Raw genomic sequence first — 22,920 nt, 5'->3', positions numbered from 1 at the left:
ACTTTTTCTTTCAGTCAATCAATAGCGTCGAATAAAAATAGGCATTTTATTTTTTAAACGATCTTCCTAACTTTATTAAACACTAAAAGCGTTATGGAACACCTCTTCTCTAGCCATCCTGATTTTCTACAGCATTCACCGTCGTGCGAGTTTACGATTCGAGTAGCGAAAGATTGTAACAGTAATACAGCCCTCTAACAAACCCCGACGCATCGCATTTCCTGCATGGCGAGGCAGGCTAAAAGAGGAGAGAGATCTGTTTTCCCTTCGCAAGTTCGAGTAAGCTTTTACGCGATGCTGAGCGTCCGCGATACGCGCGTAATCTTCCCGTTGAAACGGCCCTGCCGGGAAAGTTAAATGAAAAATTGTTTTCCCCTGTTGGCTGGATTGAACAATACCGGCCCTTTATTATACGCTCGACGATAAGGATTCTCGTATCCCCTAGCCGTGCATACGTGCGTCGAATTTTAAAACGCACTTAACGCCGAAACTATATCGGTGGAAAGTTTTCTCCTTTAATTGGAGCCGTTTCTATTAACGACCGTCCGTGGATTATCGTCCTTTCGGAACACCAAATGTGTGTGCGGAACCGTTCTCCTTCGGAACCTTCTTTGCTCCTTTCAATTTTAGTATTGTGAAATACATGACCTTTTATTTTTATTTTTTTATGAATTATTATAGAAGTGTGTGATAACACTTTCCTTATTTCTTCTTCTGAAAACACTATGTATATTTCTAAGTGCATGTAACAGCCGATAAAATTACAATTTATTTAGGATACCATAAAAAAATAAGTTGCGATATTCATGTTTCCAAGTGATCGATCAGTCTTTTGGGAGAACCTATTGTGAAGGAAGTTATTTACCTTTTTACAAAGTTAAAAGTATCTTTTCCTAAGGACGATTATAAGTTTTGCAAAACCCCTAGGAATACACCGTTCCTTTGCACATGGTTCTTTTGTGTTACGTTCCATTCATTAGCATACACATTCGTAAATTTTCATTTTCTTTTGTAAGAATCTCCTCGGACGTTCAGCGAGGCATAGCACGAGTAAAACAATAAAGGTTAATGTTTCGATATAAAAGCATGCAGAAACTCGGGTAACGTCACAATCAATCTCAATTCTCCTTCGACCTGTTCGTATTCCGAGATCTTCCACGAAGGAACCTTTATTGCATGGTAAATCATAATGCAACATGAATCATAACGATTCGCTCGAAGAAAGCCGCATTCTAGTCCAAATTCATGGAATCTTTTCTTCAGTTTTCTCGCGTTTGGTCGAGTTCCTCAGGTACTTACACGGACGTTAAGTGTTTTCAATTTACCTTTCGTTCGCTTTTCCTAACTCTATAAAACACTACTTTCGCGCAATGACTGTCTCCGACGAGAAGTCGTGTATCTTTAAGAGCACTTTACGCCCATCTAGTAGTTACACGAACGAGGAGTGCATAAATTGAGGAGGGTCAATGATTCCCTACCATGCAGGAAACATCGATTCAACGTTCGACATCCTTAGGTTATGCTCGGTGAAGTTGGTACTTAGACGGAGAGTCGAATGTCAGGAGTTTCCTCTTGGCGTGTTTGCATCGGTGATTTAGGGACTCGTCATTAGTGTTATCAAATAAATATGTGGAAGTGAAGAGTTGAAAGAGAGGCTCTCTCTACTTGAACGTCAAAAATATTTCAAAATCTGTTTGATAAAAAGCGAAAAGGGAAAGTACCGACATGCAAAATGTGGCAATATGTGATATTTTAAAAAATATTTTTAGAAATAATACGTGACGTTTTGTTGTTGCACGCGAGAAATAGCAAGGTTGAATTCGGCGTGCAAACGAATAGAAACAGTTGGCGCAGACATGTGGTCAATACAATTCTGTTTTCGCGTTCCAGCTAGTTCTATGTTATAACAATACTTTGTGTACATAAATATGATATGCACTTGAATATTAGTTTACTATATTATTTTTCTCAACGTTCGAGGATCATGAAATCAAAAAATAACACACAATAGAAAAACCTATCTTTCATGAGAATCGACTCAACCATTCTAACCGACATTGGTATTTTCCTATTTTCACGTCTAATCATTGGAGTATACAAATCCATAATCCGAATTTCATACCATCATTTCTAGAACATTTTAAAACTCAAACCGAGGATCTAGCTGAAAAATGTTATCGTATATTTGTTTAATTAATGTGCAGTATCCGCCACGAGGACGAAATTCTCTTTATTCGTTGATCAGTAGCCATGGTAATATTGATGCGCCATCGGGAAACTTTTGTCCAGAGAGGAAACCCTCGTTCTACTGTCATTGTATTCCCCCACGCCAGTCTGTTGTGTTTTTCTCGAATTTCTAATGATTGTTTAACCACACGTGACGAGTTCTGTTTTTAACTTTATCGCGAGAAAACAGAAATAATGCGAGGTTATACGAGTATCGTCGAAATTGCCAGGACATTTCGATAAGAGAGGGGAAAAAAGAGTGACAAAAATGGAATCTGGGTCGTAATTGAAAATTAGTGGCGCGAAACGCGGCACACTGGTAACAATTGGTAATTGTGCTTTCTTTCGTTGATCTCACGATCGCGTTTAATTATTGACCGCGTGCGCGATACCGTTTCATTGATGAATACGCGTTGACGAGCGAGCCAAATGTGCTCTTACGATCCGAATAATACGAGCGAACTTTGGATTCTAACAAACCTGGCCTCAGCACTGATCATGCTTGTAAACGAAGGTTGCGTAGAAACGCGGTCGTGTTTTTCAGCATTGATACGCATAATTAATGGCGATTGGACAGTAAACGAAAATTTGCGTCGCGTTTGTAATGAAAATAAACGAGGAAGAGTATTTTATGACAATGTGTCTTTATTGAATGTATGAAACTTGAAAATGACTCTTCAAATTGGTTTAATAGTCGTGGCGGCGTCTATTGGACATCGAAGTACACAGAAATTCACGCACAAATTCAGTTACATCAGTATTCAGACAAATTAAAAAGACGTGTTGATTTGAAATTTTATCTTTTCGCAGATCTTCGTTATTTGCCTTCGTATGGTTGAAGGATAACGTTTCCTTTCCATTATAGTTGCTTATTATTATCTTCGTGTCACTAGTAGAAGTTTATAACGATCTTATCGACGAAAGTTTATTCTATCTTATCCTTATACAACAATTTTACTTTAAGATTCTGTGTCCATATTACTATTAAAAAACTGGGAATCAATAGTTGAAAAGTTACACCTGATATGATTATTTCTCGAATACGTATCAATATTAGCATTATCAGTCAACACATGTCAAGAAAATGTGCCTGATCGATCATAGCGAGCCATCTTAAGAATCTACAGAAGAATTCCAATTAACCAAAAGTCAGGAAAGTTCAAGAATCCATCACCGTTCGACCTTGCGCATCTCGAAGATGAATTACGATACGTCGTTTGCCATCGATCAAGACTAAACTTCCTCGAGTTCGATCGAACTTCCAACTTTAGAGTCAAATTTCCCTTCTCTCTCGTGTACTAACAATGTCGCTTTAAACGCATAAAATTTGTCCTGTCAAAGACATATTTGTCGTCAGGTATATACGTTGCGAGCCAGACTCTCCGTTTAACATTCACCGCCAATTAACGATCGCATCGCTCGTAATTCCCAGTACGTGAATCGAAATTGATAATAGTTAACATTGTTCCGTGTCGCGGGATAGCTCGAAGGATAGAATTATTGCTGGAGCGGTCGGAGCCGATTTTACTCCGATTTCCACGATGCTCTCCACGCTCTCAGTGCGCCATAAATTTCATCCGTACGTCGCGTCGGGGACAATCGTTAGGGAGTTAATGGGCACGGCGGATCAAATTTCGAGATGTTATGGTACGGTCGTTTACGATGAAAGAAGAAAATGCGCGGGAAAGTTAATAGCGGCGGGAGAGCGCGGGCAAACAGGAGAACAATTAAAACCGGGTACGTCAAACGGTCGAACGAGAACGGTCGTCTTTTGTACGATGAGTCCCTGTGGGACGAACGTAAGTGACGGTTGATTGATTCAACTTGATTGAATAATGGAGAACGTGTGTCAGTCGTATTAGCTGTTTCGTTGTTTATTACCAGTGAATACCAGTTTTAAGAGTCTATTACAATAGAAAAATTTTATACCCGTATTTTGTACATAAAATGCACATTATGTTACATAAAATATTTGGGAATTTCAATAACACTGTAATGGGGCAGGATTGTTATTTTCGTAAAAGGTGTCTACATGCGTTCAAATACTCGTGTATATAGAAACGCATATTCATTGTATACATAGAAACTCGGGTATATGAGCGTATGAGAATAAGTGTTATTATTTGTGGAAATAAAATTTAGATATCCTAACAAGCTACCAATAGGTCCTTCTACGGTATTTACTACTTGACAATTAAAGAAAACATTAAGTGATAAATGAGAATAAAGTAGTGCGCTTTCTTTAATATTTTATTTTGCTTACAATTAGCCTTGTATAAAACTATGTCACGTTACACGAACTTTTATGGGAATTTAATTATCGCGTTGTAGGAGGATTACGTGCGCGGAAAGTAAAATAATCTTGTTAGTATTCTTTGATATCATTTACCTACTCGTTGTACGCTAGTGTTAAGATGAAGATATTTTTTAATAAAAATATGTAAATATGCTCTAGGCAAATTAACATATTATACTTAAGAATTTTAGGTGGAAACTTTCATATCATCTTTTAGCAGGTTGCATTTATTACAAATAGTATGTTGGCATTTGTAAACTCGAAATTCTTCAAAAGAAATTAGATAGAAAAATAAATCAACATTAGCAGCAGCTATATATTTTAATTAAGAAAATTGAATCAACGAGTCAAGAACCACTTTTAGAGAATTAATTGTATCGGAATTCCTGGCGACCACACAGTATCACCGGGGCTAGCTGCAAAATCCTTATTTGCATGTGGCCAAGTTACAACCCCATTCAGTCATTCTTAATACCGAATTTATTAACCCGAAATTTATTCTCACGGCTTTATGTACATTTTCAACAACCCTTTTATGCGCCATTAAAGGAAAATTACAGGACGCGACAAGTTACTCGTGTGCAACTTTACACCTTTCCAACATTGCGCAACGATCGCGTGCACGGTTGCAGTTAGACAGGCAGAGAAAAACGTTGGTTGATGCCTTTCTTTTTCGCCGCCGCGATACAGAGCGTGTGACGCGCGTTAATCCACGCTCGCAAAATTATTTAGACGTTATGGTAGATAGTGTCCGCTGTTCCAGCTCATCATCTCATCAAGAGATCTCGTTGAACGTAATTGTTCCGCATTTACGCAGTTAGCTACACTCTTACCCGAAATAGCGTGACTAATTAAAGTCTTCCTGCCATAGGAATCTTGCTTCGTTGATGAACATTTCAACTTTCTTTTTCTCGTACTAATTTTCATTAGTCTCAGACGATTAAAAGGAAAGTGTGCCAATGATAATTCGTTGGTTTTACTGTTAGCGTTGTAGGTCTGAGTGGGAATGAAAGGTACTATGGGTTTAAAACTATTTTATTACTTAAATGATTTGCAGATTTCTTATATACGTATTTATATTTACTACTCGTGTGGCTTCCTCTCTTGTAAATAGTTTGTAAGACACGAATTTTATGAAAAATGTTACTTTATAGTTAAAGAAGCTGCTAAAGCGTTAAAGATAAGTCACGCTCTATGAAGATGGCGAAACTTATTGATGATTTATCTGCAGAGTTTTAGATTCTACTGTTTTATTGTATTAAAGTTTAGGATTATCGTTGTAATACTTGATAAGTCCATTTTCATTGACGTGATGTTTCCCTTCATGACGTATAATGTTCCATTCAAAATTGTGTGGTCGTGAAAGAGATATTTCATATAATAATATTATTAGAAATGGATGTCAAGGAAAATCATTCCTTTCGTAGCACCTCATTCCTACGACAATTTTTTAACGAGATTCTAAAATTAAATTTTTGTATAAAAACAGTAATTATAAGTTGTATGATATTTTGAATTACATGAGATGGTGGAATGTGAATAAGTTAGATAAAAGTTGGCTGATAGCTCTCGACCACTCTATTCACATTCAAGGACCAGCCTGATTAGTTTCGTGATCTGTCTTACACGAAGTTGAAGAAGTAAATGAGCTCGAGCTGCGCGTTTTCGACCGTTAAAGAGACAGCGACCGCTATCTTTAAAAGATTTCGTAGAAATTCACATTTGCTAATATCACGAGGATTAAATTTTCTGCTTAAGTTAACCTTGTGATTTATCAATTTTTGCCTTTTCATAAGCAAAATTGCCTCTCACATTATAAACCGTTAATTTCTAGTAATTCAAGCAAATCAACAAAAATCAACTTAAGTGGAAATCAAATCACTTTTTGAAATATTATAAATTCATAGTGGACTAATATTCGTGTTAATAAACTTTCGCTCTTCCTATCCTTGTTTTTCTCTTTGAATAAATAAAAATTTTTACAACGTAAGCTCCTGCACGCTTACATACTCACGCAAGTTTATATCTATTTATATCTATATCATATGAACACTTGCTTGTTTCTACAAACTTTCAATTGCCTCCTTTCAGCCATTGTCATCGACAGTTCGAAAGTCTTTCTCGCCCTGCGATGAAAAGATTGATTACAGCTGAACGAAGAAGCACCGCGAGAGCACGATAAACGCAATTAGAGACACGAGATTGAGGCCTGATTTTATTAGCTGTGGATCTTTGGTCGGTGTTTGTTTTACACGATAACAGGATTCCATAAAGATAACGTAAACATAGATCCCGTTGTCTCATCGGGGAAAACGTCTTTTTCATTCCCTCTGTCGCATATTCGCGCCTTCTCTTCCCTCTGTCGGTCCGCGAAATTGGTTTTCAAGAAGAAGTAATCTCGAGCTCCAAAGAGGTCCAATGTCCCAACGGAGGAGTACCTAATGAAGTGTACGTGAGAAACAAGTCATCGTCTGGTAAGAAGACCCGCGGGATGGCAAACAACAAGACTGCGGAGAGGTTGCGGTGAGAATCTTTCGTTCGTCAAGCCGTGCGAACCCGTTGGAAAAAGAACTTCCCCGAAAGTTCTCCACCCTCCAATCTGTAGCGCTCCTACTCGCACGTGCTACCACGAAACGACTTTCACATCCGAGCATTTTCTTTCGACGAATCATCGGCCACTTTCGTCCGAAACTTTCGTCCAAGTTTACCTATTTGTTTAACGCGACCACTGGCGGACAGGATACCCTTAACAAGCTGGCTGATCGCGTTTCATCGGGAAAACCATGATGGATGGCTCCTATATGGTGTTACCTTGGTAACTCGTATGTGTTATATACCTTCTGCGAGTCGTTTACCGTGGTAATGTTGGGGATAATGAGAGAATTTTTGTTTGGTTTCTTTACCTAAGGAATGGCTTCTTTCCGTTTCTCCTGTCTTAGGTTGGCAGCCTTGGTTTTTAAAACGGAGGGTGGTTTGGATCATTGAATTGTTAAAGTAGGTTTTAGAATTGATTGGAGAATATTTTGTTATTGAATTTTAGGATTGTTGGAGTACGTATTATTTGAAACATTTTTCAACCTCCGCAAATAATTATTAAATTATATTTACATTCGATATTGTATATGAATGCACGTATTCCACATTACCGGGAATATTTAGATACGTCTAACGAGCTACGTTTTTTAATGCTAAATAGTAGAAGTTAAATTTCTAAATTGTTTGAAAAATATGTAACTCGTGTATGCGAAATATCTGTTCCATAGAGAATAAGATGTTGGAAGATAATTTTGTCGCCATCGTTAGAATTTGTAGGGTACACCTTGCAGCACATTATATGGCTCACCTAGCAGCTGCATTCTAAAGCGTTAAAATTGATACACGAGGGAACGTAAGTACATGTAATAAAATGTTGAAGAGAATAGTCATACGGGAGCCGAGTATCTGGGGCAAGTCTCGTGTCTTTTTCGGTAAGAGATGGAAAGAACAGGGTGATTTAAGGAGCTCCAGCTTCCTATATCCTCTTTCTTTTTTTCCTCTTTTTTTTGCGATTGCAACAATGCATTTCCGTGGTGCAATTGCATTTTACTTTCTAAACAGAATCCACATATTCTGGACACAGGAATCCATTCGTTTCATCATATCTCCCATGCACAATGAATATACTATAAAACATTATTATGTATGTTCCCTGTGTTTTAAAATATTCAATTGCAGTGATGCAACATTCGAGTATTTTTCAAAAAATCTCAAATTTCTGGGAAACGTTACACAACAAAAAAGATGAATAATATTACTATTTTATATCTATTTATTTTATTTCTAAGCAGTATCACGCTCGAATTGTCGCTTCCAGATAAAGCTTTATATTTTATGGACAAAGTTGTGTCAGTCAAATAAAGATGAATCCCATGGTGTTATTTAATATCAGATGCAACAAGCTGCGATATTGCTTGAATATTAACGCTCCCCTCGAAGCGGGCAGGAGTAACTCCTCGAAACCTCAAACAATGCTAACTATAACAGCCGAAGCCATGAAAACCTCTAAAACCACAAATGACACTTATGTTGGATCACCCTATATGAAACTTATAGAAGGTTGGTAAGGACCCCTGTTGTGCTCTTCTGAGGGTCAAGTACCAAAACTCGCCCAACCTATCGTATGACAGACCTCGCTAAACTGCAACATATGAACGCTTTGGTCTTTCTCTTTGATACTCTCATTGACAATAGTTTGTAACACCCTAGGTGGGTAATCCTGGTGGGTAGCTTTGGATATATTGTCCGTCAAGGGATATGAAGAGCGAGGAAGTGGCAGCAAACAATTTTAAATGTATTTTCTATTATTATGCTACTAACATCTGGAAGCGGATTTATTGATTCTACGCTTTTCGTATAAATTGAAAATTTCTAAAAACATACAATAATTGCCAAAAGATGTAGACAGCATCAGTCTAAGATCTAAAATGTAATCTAAATTAATCTTTATTTTTCACGTAGAATAATTCTGTATAAATTTATTTCATTCAAAAAGTCGAATTATACATAGTACAATCGTTAATTTTGAATTTCGTCTAAATTACCTCAACCACTTTTTAGTGAACATCAATGGCAAGAAAGATGTCAGCCTCTCAACAGTTATAAAGAAGAAATAGGTGACACAGTTTGACTTAGACCGTGTCATTGGCGGGTAAAATGTTCTAAAGCCCGACAATATCAAACACGACGATAGAACGCAATGGGCAACCGTGGCAGAAGAATTTCAAGTTTTTCCGATGGCGAATGAAATTGGAGAAAGCTGGGGTAAAACCTTAAAAGCTGTCAGGCAATCACGCCGCACGAGTATCGTAAAACTATCCTCGCATTACACGTAGTCCAGCACTTTTTCATGCTGGAGATGAAAGAACTCGATGACTCACTTTTTCGCGATTTCATCAGCGCTGGGTCACGTTAACGAACCTCTAATTACCAGTTAGTGGCTCGATCGTGCCGCGGAATCGTCTAAGATTTGTCCAAGTATAATTTATATGGTAATTAGCCGGTGTGACCGTAACCTGGTTTCTTTCTACCACCATTTCTCCATCGCTTTTCTGCTCGTGTTTACGTTTACACAATACAAAAATGAAACTCGAAGAAACAAAACGAGAGAGAACGGGACGAAAAAGGGAAAAGGAAAACGGAGAAAGGGAGAAAGAGACAGAGACACGTCATTCAACATTCGTTACGGCCCACGATGTCTTTGTTCACCGGCGCGTCCCTGTTCGCGGCAACTTCCGGTTTGCAAAGTTTAGCTACGTGCACGCCATAAAACCGTCGACCGAACAAAAAGCGTCATTATGAAATCATCCTTTCCTTCTCCGAGGCCCTCAGCGCTTCTGTTGTGCTTCGAGAGTAAATCTGTATGTACAGCGTGATAAATGTGCCACTTTACGATCCGATAATTACCGCTGCACATGTACGGGTTCGCCATAATTAAGCCGGCGTATGCGATTCGAGTGGCTCGTGCCTCCAGGCCAGAAGCTCTGGCTCGTGCGGTTCCTTTCTTCGTTCTTGCAACTGTTTGCTATGGTTCGGCTAACGGCGAATCGAATGATGGAAAACGTAAAAGAAGACTATTAGAAGTTGGATCGTTAATGAGAGTAGTGATTCAAATTTGTGGAAACGTTTATTATTGTGTAGAGTTTTAGGGAGGCATTTAGTCACAACAGGCTTATCCCTGCTCTGAAACCGAAATCATAAACCGTTTTTTATGCAAAATAGGTAAAACTGCAGCTTGCTGTCTTACAGAACCAATTTAAAAACTTGTAACATCTTCTGTTTCAGATTTCCATCCCATGAGGAATAGGAAGATCGAGATTTTCGAGGTAAGACCGAGTGATCATTAACGAGTCTGTGTGCGTCTCTGATGTGCTTACGTAGCCTAATGACAGCGCTTTCAAAGAAACGTGCTGTGACTCACTTTAGATGTACGATTCTCGCCGTTTTCAAACCGAGGCGGTTGTTCCTGCTGAGACCCCGTACAGTTTCTTTTCTCACATGTAATGCGTTGCTCGCGTCTCCGGTTCGGATTTTCCATTTTGATTCGAAACGATATCACTCACGACCACAGAAAGGTCACGTGACAGCTATCTCGCGATTATTACTATGGACGATGGAAGAAATTAATTTTTCACCGACCCGGCCAGCTGGCAATACTAATTATTTACAGTCGAGAGTACTAGAAATTAAACGGCATGCTGTGAGCGAGTTGAAGCAACTCTGCCATTTTTATGATGAAAACAGAAAAAATAGGAGGTCTGGCAAAATATAGCGAATCTGGAAGTCTGGTAAAAATAAAACGGAAATGGGAAAAATACAGAAAACAAAGGAAACGAGATTGAAATGAAAATCTCCGATCCGAAAGAGCTTTTTATTTAGCTCGTTAATTATAGTTGAAGCAGATTTCTCCACTCGTGCGGTGCTTCAGGGCTGCTGTGTCGGTTGGTTGAAATTTATTAATTTTTAATGGACCATGGCTAACAAACCTAAAAATCCAACTTTTCCTTCCTGTTTCTCTCTCCTCCTTCCACTCTCTGTTGCTTTGAAGTTCCGCCACAGGCTAGGATCTTACTTTTGTTGCATCTAAAATAAAGATATAAACTTTCGCGAGGCGAAAGAGTAGAATTAAAAAATCGTAGACTTGATTCTGTAACGAGGCCTGTTTTCACGAGAAACCTCGCGGAACCGATTTGTCAGGCGAAGGCCTCGTCCTAAATGCGCTCTCGCCGTTCGTGTTCACCGTTTTCGTCTAATTATTTGGTAAAGAAACGTCGGCGCCACGCCGCGCCGCGCCGTTCTCGTGCGGCCATTCGGTTAACCGGCAACGAACCCATTCAGATTGCTCGGTCATCGCTGCAAATACTTTTGTTGCCTTTTACCGCGACGCAGACAGGCGTTTCGTGTATCTCTCTGACTGGACAGAAATATAAAACTCGAACGATGTCTATTGTTCCCTTACGTTGGATTCGAGTTTAACTATCTTTTTTTTAATTATATATCGCTATATTATTTAAATTTTGGGATATTTATATCGTTGCTCATTGAATTTGTATGAGTTGGATTATACAGGCTGCGGCCGAAAATTATGCATAAAAGGGCACGTGGTGATTCTTCATGAAAAGACAGGAACTAAGTGTAAGATAAAATCTTCCCGCCCGGAGCTTAGTTTTTGAGAAAATCAAATTTAAAAATTTATCAGGTATACTCGAACATGGTTAATTTCGGACTGGACAGGACTAAATGATCAGCAGGAAATCATTCTACGTATGAGAATAACTCGAAAGTGTAGAATAACATTTTTTTCACAAGGTGCTTTATTTCAGAGAAAAATAAATTTGAAAATCTATCATACGCGACTACTAGGCAGATTCACGACTAAACATGTACAAATTCAATCTTTTGGAAATAATACCTTAAATGGAAAAATTGTATTCTTCACTTTGCAATTATTTTCGCATCTAGGATAGTGTCATATATAATATTTAGTCATATTCAGCCGGTGATTAATCAAGTTCAAGTACACTTAATTTTCTTAATTACTTAATTTTCAAACTTGAATTTCTCGGAAGCTAAGTTTCGATGAAAAAGATTTTATTCTATATTTTTTTTTTTATTTTTTCATCCACGCTTGGATATAACTTTTGGCTCACCCTGTATAGGAAATGGGAAGACTCTCTGCAAAATATCGAAGTGATAAGAAGAATGTTTTAATGAGGACCACGTTTCAATTTTCTCAAATGATACTACAGTGAAATGTTATACCTTGGATATATTATCAATTATATCAGTTCACAAATTTACAACAGTATTGGTTGCAAAGTACGTTTTAGATCGGACACAAGTAGCGCAGAGTACGTTTCTCTTCTCAATAAAATTGTGGATACGTGTCTCTATCTCCTTTTCCTTTATAAAAAATCATCACGATATTGTTTATCTTAACGCGGCTAATTGCCTCGCTTATATCTTGTCGTGCCGAGGCACGGGCCACTCGGCACGCAAAGGAGGAAATTTCGAGTAAAATAGTATGGCTGGTGGAGAAATAAGCCACTCGAGCTTCAATCCGTTCCAGCTTGCAAGAACTGCGATGTTTCCGCTCCCTTTATTAAATCGTCTTGCTACGCTGGAAAAAGTACCGAAGAGCCAGGCGAACCAGGCTATCGCACGTCCTGTTTCGTGAATTTGGCGCACAAGGAGAGATCGGAGGGTGGGCTTAAAACACACACACAAACAGTTACACACACAAGCAGAAAAAATACAGAGAGAGAAAGAGAGAGGGAAAGAAAGCAACTCGTTCCGTTTTCTGGCCTTCTCTCCCCTTTTCTGGCCGGAAGATCCGCCGAACCGCCGTTTCACGGCGTTATCATACAACATGCCCGAGCCTTGAAGTTTTAATGAATCGAAAGAAAAAGTTCCACGCTGAGAAGCAGGGCAAGGTTAATTTCATCCCTGTTGAAAGTTGGAAAAAAGGTGATGTAACGTCTTGAAGCATTTAATCGTCCGTCCGCTATTTGCCTCGGCCGGTTTCTTCGTTTTATTTTGAATTACTTTGAGACGAGTAATCTCCTTAAGCGGTCTCCCTCGTGCGCTTTCCGGTAACAAAAATAGCGGATTTATTTTCTAAGCTTAGTGAACGAGCTCTGATGGAGGGAACTACGTGTATTTTGCTTTTGGGGAAGAATATTGAATGGTAAAAGATGGTTTTACCACGATTAAGGACATAGATGAAAATAACGTATGTTTTATGAAAATCGAAGGTATTTTGCTATGGATAATAACACGATATCGGAGAATAATTAATGCTTGCTATCCTTCATGGCAAACTAAATGATTCTATAGCAGACTGAAAATAGAGTTTTAGTTTTCTTTTGTTCTTTCGTTCCTCTATAGTTTTTCAATGTTAACTTCGTATATGACTTAAGATAATCACGTTGGATAAACTGCTTAAGTTTTTGGAGGCATCTGGTTTTTGAATAGCGAACTTGAGGTAAAAGAACGTATTGATGACTTCCTTTCGCTCCGCGAAGCACTGAACAAGCAACTAAAAGTTTCCACAGTTTGGTCGACTTTTTCTAGATTTTACGACGCGAAGATAAAATACGACACACCGCGTTTGGATTTCGCACCGTTTCGAACTTTGAGCTTGCTATGCGAAAGCGTGAGTAAGGGTAACGCAATTTACATAATTCTTTCAATAAAATAACAAACCGATAATTCAAAGATTTCATATTCGCTTGCTTTACATGTAATATTGTAATATAGTATTACTTCGTATTATCTTTCCTCTTATACTGTTTTAAATTGCAACTTTTACAATCTTAATACTCAATTTCTCCTTAAGTTTTAATCCAACACTGTTATAATTATCAAAGTAAGCATCTAGAAATTTTCTCAAATAAAATACCGAGATAAAAGTATTCTTTCAGCGATAAACCAGCAAACAAAGTATACGAAGCTTCTTCTCTTTTCATTCTCTCTGGCTGCAAGCAAATAAGTTCCCGTAATCAACGGAAATGAATGCAAAGTAATCGTACAACGGGAGGAAAAAAAACGGTTAAACTTTCTCGCGGATCCTTGCGGATTAGGAAACTTTGTCTCTCTTTTGTCCAGATACTGAACACCATCCCCAATAAAACTTCTCGAACCGCCAAGTTCTCTTTGAAACCGACAGACGGTCACGATCGAACAGCTCGGACGACTTACGCCGTTTATGGAAATAAATTTAGATAGACTGGAACGCTCGCCACGCGTATTCGACGTTGTGCGCGCTAGTTGGAATGGAAGTTGCGCGGTTCCAGCGCGACGGGACCGCGAAACTCTCCTAAATCTACAAGTACCGAACGATATACACAAAATCCGGCGACGACCAGTGGCGTGTACGCGTTCGTGATTTATGGAACGCGCTGTAATTGACTTTCATTACGATGCAAATTGCTTCGGTCACGATACCACGCGAAATACCTGTCTAATTCTTACGAGGAATCTGGTTCTTATACAGTTTTTCCTCTTCGTTACTCCATTTTTTCGTTTGTTACTTGAGTGCTGCTATTACGAACAATAACTTATGTCAGGAAATAATTATATACAGGGTGATTTCAGTAACTGGACCGCGTGTATGCGTCCAAAAACTTTGATTGATTTATAGTAGCACCGTGTATGAGTGAGAAACGTGTATGTTGACAAGCTGATAAGCTAAAGTAGCGTTTATCGTCTTTTTGGGAAATCAACACATCGTAACATTAATTAATTTGAAAAATATACGGATATTTTTTTTCATATGATGAAATATATATTACATTGAAGGAAACAGAATGTCTACGTTTAGTAATCGTTTTATCAGAATTATTCATCTACTGATTTAACAATCGTCAAATTAAATATTTGATTTATCGCGATCGAAATATCACACAAACGGAACTTTTCACGCTGTTGCAATTATTCATATGGTTTAATCCTGATCCAGACAAGCTTGCGCTGTTATATTTCATTACAGGAATATACTGAGCTCGTTTTCGTTGTAGAAGACAACAGCATTGTCAATAAACCTGCTCAACCACTGTAGCGTGTAAGGGGCTTGTATTTTTACTCGGGTTGAGAATATTTTTAACCGTCTGCACGGTCAAGATATACGAGTATTTGGCTGCCATTTTTAAGCTCTCTCGTGTCTCTCGAAAGAACACGACAACGTGTATTGGCCGGCGCAGCGGAACGTCTGCTTCTTCGCTTTTTAGATTAACTTCTGCTCTAACACGAAAGACGAGACTCACGAGAAGCCGGAAACGGGTTGGTGAAATTTCCGCAAGTCTTTGAACATGTTTAAGTATCTTACACCAGCCTGAAAACATTCTCTTGAACGGTAATTGAGCGGCGTTATAGTTCCTTTTAGCGGAGATTAACACCGCGAAAGAACATTAGTTTAGTGTAGCTGGTCTACAAGAATTTTTACAGAGTTGTAGTAGACTCTTAAATAGAATTTTTAACTGAATTCTGTATATCCTTGTTTTTACGTTGATTAAGTAATTTAGTTCGTACAAATGGTTTATTATATTTACGAGAAACATGATGTATTTTCCCTAATGAGCTGCTAGGTAGGTATATTAAAAATGTCTGCACATAAATTTATGCAGAATGAAGGATAAAATACAGTTATAATTATTTGGAATTTTAGAATGTTGTATTCGAGTATATGCAAGTGAAAAATCGTAAACTTCATTCATCTGTACAGAACGAAAAACGATGTTAGAATGTAGTTTGTAGATATTTATTTGGAAAGATATTTATTTAAAGCATCGCTATTAATGTAGACACTGATTATACCTACATGCGTGCTTTGTATTAAATCAGTTAGCGTTATACCGTTGAACAAATTTTTTGCGCTGAAATTCTACAAAGTACAGATATTCGTTACGTTTATCTTCATATTCACTCTCAAAGGAGAAAATAATTCGATATTCGTATTGTATATTCATGATAGATATTCTTCTTTCTCGTCGACACAGTTACTACAATTAACACGAATAAAAATAAAACGAAATCTAATATGATTTGTAAAAATATACGTATATCGATCTTTGAATCTAAGAAAAGTAACACAAAGTCACAGGCATCTTCTACTTTTAGAAACAAATGACAGTAGCAGTGAGGTCACAGGGGCATTCACACCGGAAAGGTTCATGAAATAAATTTCTCCGCAATTTTCGCGAAATATCGCAGCATCGAAAACCGGAAAAACCTCAGCGGGACCGTAAATGATATCCAAGAGAGGACAATTTTAATTCGATTCTGCATACTGGATTAGTTTCGGATAAAAAGCGTTTAATCTACCAGCAGCTGGCTGGGTCCGCACGAAATTTTACGAGCCCCGAGGCTCGGGATTTTCCTTTCTTTGCCCGCCATTCGAGGCAAGCACGTGACCCAGCTGAAAATGAACTTGCCGCGTTGGTGGAAAAATATCCGCGAGCTGCCGCGTTTCCTTGGTAAGCTTCGAGCGTGTTCTCGCTTTCCTCTTCGTCCTTTCTGATCCTACCGATACAATTAAGGAAGTGCGATAGATCCGTCGCCGAGTTGGAAGAAATAAACTCTTTGACGGTAAATCGGTAGGATCAGAGATGAAGGAACCAGTTTCTTATCGCTCGTTTCCGGAGAACGCCGTTTCTCTTTCGTGCGGCTGCAATCAACTGTGATTTCCTGTTCGACCATATATGTGTATGTATGTATGTATGTGTGTGTGTGTATTAAGCGAATCGTGGACGATTGTTTCTGATAATTAAAATTTTATTATCGAGCGAATTTTTTAATGGTCGTGGATAATATCAAAATTATCCATCTGGCGATAATACTCGAAATGCTATAAAATCAAACGTAATTCTAGCAAGTGTGCATCGCTTTAGATTTAGTACTTCTAACGTCATTGAAACCAAAGATGTTCCACATCTACTCACTGCTCTATACGTGACGTTATCAAATCCACCGATTACGAGTGATAAATCCATACTAAATTCACACACGTTGCGCACTCCAGCTTTACATCGATTGATCCATTGATTACATACAGATGTAACATTTCCAACGCTATTGAATTCAAGGACGTCTGGTGAATCTGGCGTAACGTTCACCATATCGACGAGCCTTAAATTGTATTCGCGATTAGAAGCGATAACCCCTCTGACGCCACTAAATCTTCAAACGTTTGATAACTAGGGGAGATATATAGTTCCAGATGCCGCAATATCAGTCGACCTATGCTGGTATCCTAATATTGACCGATACGATGTTTCCATCGTATCTTATCGACAATCTAATGACAAAATTCAAAAACGTTCTGTGGTTATCAATTTCACGCTTTTGATTACCTGTCCTGTCATACAAAAATTATATTTCCATCTATGAACCTCAATCATCGCTAGGCTAATTAGATTATTGACAACCTTAGTGAAATTTCACCCGGCAGTGTCTCTAAGAAAAATTTGTATCTTTATCAATACAAAAATTCTATGTGTTTGACCAATAATTATATAATGCAATATGCAGACATTGATAAGTATCTAAGAATAAATACTCCATCTTTGTCGTTGATTTCTTAATACTACCGAATCTCGACGTTATCGGATACTATACTTGTTACAAAGACGAATGATGTTGCACTTTCTGAATACCCGAGTCCATTTCCATTGATATATTACACCTAACACGACTTACGTCCTACTTCTTCCCCGTATCTACAAATATCGTTATCGACAATCAAGCATCCACTATTCGAACTATCAATATTCATTGACAGGCAATATCAGTATTATCGCTACCAACTCCATTGCATGTTCAAATAAGAAACAAACCTATATACGTATATGTATATAGTAGCAGGACGACGAGCTCGTTTGCCTTCATTTCATCCTGTGAATGTTTGATCGTTTACATCAAACTGTACACCGCAAGCATGCAGGAATAAGTTAGATGGTGCGGCAGGCAGAGACGAAGAATGTTACCCGACGATTTATACGAGGCGGACACAAAGAGCGCAAGGGACCCGTTGAGAAATCTCTGCGAGTATAGTTGTTTATTCGTGAGAGAACGTAACTCACTGCAGAAGGGTAAGTGCGTATCCGTGTGAACGATGTATCCTTTCTTACAGTTATAAGGCATGCAATCAACGCGCGTCAGCCATTCAGCTTTCCATACAGCTCCTCTAGGAAATCCGGTCGAAAATTGGCACGGATTTTATACGCGAGTCACATTACTCACGACTCGATTCCGTGGCCAAGCGATTTTTCGCTTCGAACGTCGAGAGTGGGTCGGGTGAAATTAATTTTGCTTTGAAAATTTCTTTGGCTACTGACAATTTTTCGTTCTCCGACGATTCTGGATGGATATTAATATCGCTTTAAAAATTTCTTTGGCCATTGACAATTTTTCACTACCGTTCGGTCGAATCGGCATTAATTTTACTTTAGGAAATTTTCACGCGCGCTAATAATTTCTCGCTTTCATCGAGATAAAGTTAATTTCCCTTCGAAAATTTCATCACCGATATTTATTACGGTGGCGGCAATTGAATCACGGGATCGACTTATTTCGATGAATCGGTGAAAATTCGAAACACCCGGTGACAATGGCGCGCGCGATAGTGGCGGAAACTTGTAAATTTCAAGGCTCGTTCGTTTATTCAGTGAGCTCAACCGGCCATTCATAATTTCGTGACCTGTTATTTTTCGCAACAATTCTACCTCCTGGAATACAAAATTCGCAGAGTCTTTAACTTTGTACGCTACTATTCCCGGACAAAGCGACGTTCTCCGCTAATGTACAATAATTCATCAGTCCGCGACTTGCTCGTGGCTTCCGTAAGTTTCAACGTGAAACGTAGCCAGTCGACAAAAACTGGCAACTTTACAAGGAAGGACGTTCTGCCTGCAGTAGGTGTCGTCGAAAAGTTTCCCGACAATAAGGACGCTGGAATTTTCCTCTGTGTTTTAGATCCCTTTGTTTTATGATGAAAAACGAGTTCCAGGTATGATGGCAGGAAAGAAGTTGTTGCGGTTGCATTTCAACTAATTTCATTTGTAACAAATCTAGTTAACTGATTACTTTGCTATATTGATTGGCCGTAAAACTGCTTCATTTATAGTTTGATCTTTTTCTATAATATCTTTAAACATAATATTTAGAATTAACATGAATAATTTATGCGTTATGTACGTTTCGTAAGATTAAATGCCTCGTACGCTGGATCATATGTCTTGAACGTATTAGGAATCACGTATGAAATACGTACATAGATAGAAACTGACATAACATTGACAGATATTTTTTGAATGCCAAGATGTAAGTGGTTATCTTCATTTTTAGAACGTATTTCTGCGAATAAAACGTAGTGTGTATAATACCGTTATTAAAACTTTTAGACGAAACAAATGACAGCACCTTTTTTTTTAGATATAATCGTCATTACAGTTCTTTACTTCGCCCCTACGATATCAATTTCCATTTTCACAAATTTGAATTACCCGAGCATCTACTTCACTGGGTAATTGAAATACTCCCGAATGAGTATACTTTCGGTAACATGACGCCGTGTATAAGTTTACAGAAACCATATAACCGGGACAAACGACTTTCATTTCAACCTATGCACGTGTAAAAATTCCTCTTACGTTATTCCAATATCGCCTAACAGTTTGAGAAATTCAGCAAGAATATGAAATACGGAAGGAAACGCGGTTCACTGCGTTACTTCGTGGATATTCGCCTAGAATAATGACACGAACTTGCTAGCTATTATAAAATTAGGATGTTCGAGCTCGTCGGTTTGCAAGCGCAAACAAACCGAAGCGGATTATTCGCATGAACGAGTCGGTGAGAAGCTACGAATTCGTTGATTTCGGCATAATGCACATTCGAATGGGCAATTGGAAAGTGTTAATTGCAGTTCGAGCGGATTCCCAACGATAACGTTGACCGGGTTATCATTTAGCGAGTCTGTTCCAATTATTCCCGGTGATTTTCTCCCTCAAAGTTCCCGAATCGATCGTGGTTTTCAATTTATATGCGACCTTTACGACAAATCTTGTACGGTCGCACGTGTCAATAGCTCTCCATCTTTCTTCCATTTTCATATCATCGTAATTAATCGAAGAAACGGCGAACAGAAGGCCCGCCGTTTAATTACCAAAGATCCATTGTTCTCCGTCCAAGCCTCTCGGATACAGCTTTTTTTTCACTAACCTCTTCTAATTATCTCTCTCTCTAATTATTCGAGCGTGTCGATTCGCGAATCTTGCAGACTCTCGACTTCTAGGTCGTTAAACGCTTTACCGATGGATGGAGAATACCTTGGCTCCCGTCCGAAGGGAAGCAGCGTGGCATCATCCCCTCATTTCGCGGCCAGCTTTTCTTTTCTAAATAGCCGAGGTGCCTAAGTAACAACGCCCTGACTACGTCCTATGAATATTGACGATCGAGGGGGTGGCCGATTCATATTCTTGTTTCTAATCAAGCTCTCCGTGACTCTCCATTTTTCATCCCCTATCAACAGAACAAAAAAGTTCACCATCTACCCTTGCTCGATCGCACGCGCACTTGCCGGACCTGTTTTCTCCGTCGTTCCCCTGCGTCCTCGAGCTTTTTCTTCGTGTTCGAAGCATGCCAGCCCGAATCTTGCCAGCTCGAAGCACAATACACACCTTGGCAACTTTTCGTCTATTTAAAAGGTTCGCCCTTTCCCTAATGATCCGACGCATCAGCCTATCTGCTACCAATAAACGCGAACACCAACGACACACATAGACCGCTTCGTTCCTTCCGGTTTCCTTCCTTCGATCCGTACCCTCTATATGCGTCATCCTGCACAGAATGCTTCATCGGCTTTCTTTCGGTTCGTGTGTATACGTATACACGATGCCACAGAATATCCTCGACGCTACTCATCGTCGTGTGCGATTAGGTTTCAGCGTCTTTATCATCCTTATCCTCCTTTTCGGTGGCACGTACGATAACGCTGTCCTATCTCTGCTGTTTCCGTGTGGTGGAATTCGATCAAAGGATAGAGTTAACCGGCGTCCACCACCCTTTGCGTGTTCGCTCGTAGAAGAATTGGGAGGTCTCCTTGAAAGGAGCCTTTTGCGATCTACTCTTTGCGATACGTGCGCGCATCTCTACAGTATCCTGCTCCTGCTGGAGGAGTTCATGCACCGCGTTGCTTCGATCTAGTCTCGATGACCATTAGCAAGCTGAATGATTAATGATCCATTCACGATGAGAGAAAGATCAGTGTTACAACGAAATCTTCTTATCCTTGTTTGAGATTCTTTGGAAGTCGTTGATAATCGACTCCTTCGGTCTTTCGATCGACGCAGGAAAGACTCTACAAATGTGTCGATATGCCGCTGTGATCTATGACATGCTGGATCATTTAGATCGATCCCGTTGTCATATCAGCGTACAATGGAGATACATATGTGATCGGAACATTTTGCAGGAAATTGGATTCTTCTGCTATATTATTGAAGTTCACTGTGAAATCCTTTTGTATTGTTAGATGGAAACGAAATAGAAGTCAACTACACGGAAAGATAATTCTATATGCAGAGTGTTTTTTAATAAAACAATGTTATTTATATTTAATTTTGTCGAATGCGTTAAAACTCCAGTACTAAAATTGCCTTCTTGACTGGAGACCAAACGTTTGATACTTTTTAATTCGAAAGCTACAAAATTTCAATGAAATATAATTTTAAAAAATTACGCTAACCGTTTAAATCTAAAGCAGACGCGATTTCAGAGGAAGTTACTACCGAAGTTCAAGTTTATAAATAATAGATCCGTCGTAGAAATTTGAAAATCTGCGAGTGTACACAATCCGCGAAAGCTATTAAGCTTGGGCTCGCGTGTCGTTTCGTCGTTCCAAGTTAAAAACGAACTTTGTAACTGATTCAGCTGGTCTAGGGATTGCCATTTTATTGGACCGACATCAAACACGCGATCTCTAGATCTGTTTATCTTAAGCAGAGCCCTACGACACAATAAATCGTTACGGTGATACTTGGTCGTGATAAAGGGTCGCGAGATTGGTATCCTGAAGGGCGCTACGCCACCATGTTCTTACCGATATAGCCATTTTATTCGTCGTATTCTGGAAGACGCACACGCGCCATAACCATTCTGCTAATCTCGTGTTCGATATTTCGACTATGATGAAATACATCTGACCTGTTCAGGATTACGCGAGTATCAAAGATAACGACAGGTTTGACTTTGTGAAATAACAGGTGGAATCGTGAATAATTGAATGTCTATTGGCTTCTTGTTAACATGATGGCAATTTGAAGTGGAGGCTTATTTTTCTGACAAGTTGTAAGTATGTCAAATCGATCGAATTGTTTAACTTTGGGGTAACACATAATCACTTATGTACGAGATAAATAGAGTTAGAGTTATTATTTCAAATTTAGTAATTTCGGAACGCCTACAGATAGAGTGGAATGTTTCCAAGTTGTCAACATATTTAGGTTTGTGAAAACCTTTCGCGATATTAAATTTTCTAAATATTACTGAGTTCTGCAGTTTCATTAAAACTGCAAATAAATGTTTATGAGTTGGAATTCATCGAATAATAAGAGAAAGCATTCTGTTCCTTAAAAAAAAGTGTTTTAAACGTAATATCGGCTGCAAAAGCGAAGAATGTCTTAACGGTTTGCTATTTCTCGTTAATCCTTTTTTCTACGAGCGAATTCCTTCCAGGAATTTCCAGGTAGGTCATTCCAGGGATCAGACAGCATACCTAAAGATGTCTGGCCTTGTTGAGTATCTTGCTGTGGCTTTTGCGAACACGTCGAATAGTTTCAAAGTATTTCTTGATAAATCGGCTTTAA

General features: G+C 38.8%; 1 protein-coding gene across 1 annotated transcript in view; it reads left to right on the top strand.

The window, feature by feature from the left end:
• Positions 1-10,339: 10,339 nt before the first annotated feature.
• Positions 10,340-22,920, top strand: part of LOC126876954 (amphoterin-induced protein 1) — a 291,913-nt gene continuing 279,332 nt past the window's right edge. The window contains exon 1 of the mRNA XM_050639827.1: positions 10,340-10,383. The gene's annotated coding sequence lies outside the window, so the exon portion shown is untranslated. The remainder of the gene's footprint in view (positions 10,384-22,920) is intronic.

The sequence above is a fragment of the Bombus huntii genome, chromosome 2, assembly GCF_024542735.1.
Source record: "Bombus huntii isolate Logan2020A chromosome 2, iyBomHunt1.1, whole genome shotgun sequence".
Lineage (NCBI taxonomy): Eukaryota > Metazoa > Arthropoda > Insecta > Hymenoptera > Apidae > Bombus > Bombus huntii.
This window is presented reverse-complemented; position numbering and strand designations above follow the sequence as displayed.